This window comes from Apis dorsata, unplaced genomic scaffold, assembly GCF_000469605.1.
Source record: "Apis dorsata unplaced genomic scaffold, Apis dorsata 1.3 scaffold_691, whole genome shotgun sequence".
Lineage (NCBI taxonomy): Eukaryota > Metazoa > Arthropoda > Insecta > Hymenoptera > Apidae > Apis > Apis dorsata.
In genome coordinates this window covers 41120-41586 of record NW_006263870.1, presented here as the reverse complement: position 1 = coordinate 41586, position 467 = coordinate 41120, and the positions used below count along the sequence as shown (strand labels likewise).

The following is a 467-nucleotide window of genomic DNA, read 5'->3' as shown; positions in this document are numbered from 1 at the left end:
ATATATATATATATATACATACATTTAAATATATAAGATAAAAAAAATCTATCGCAAAGACACGACAGTTTTTGCAATAGATCTTCAATGCATGTGTAGAAAATAACTTTATAAAACGATATTTATTGAATTTATATTTATATCGCAAACGAGTCGAACCTATCGTTTTGCATGTGATATGACATTTTTGTCTTAAGGATGCACAATGACTATGTAATTCTAAAAATTTTATATCGATACGTTAAACATTTCTGTATCCTATTTAACGTAATATTTCTCTCTATACAACTATACGTAATATACTGCAAAAACGATATATAGCAGTCCGATGAGCGAGCAGCGACCATTATCAGTGAAAGCCACGAAAAACGTAGCTTATTCACAATACTTCTCGTAGTTTGCATTTATTTCTACGCCGTTTTTGCCGTTTCTTTGTCCCATAAATTGCTTCTCAGGTTTCTATAGTA

General features: G+C 30.0%; 1 protein-coding gene across 17 annotated transcripts in view; it reads left to right on the top strand.

The window, feature by feature from the left end:
• LOC102677904 (serine/threonine-protein kinase MARK2-like) overlaps positions 1-467 on the top strand; it is a 35917-nt gene that overhangs the window by 23122 nt on the left and 12328 nt on the right. The window lies entirely within an intron of this gene.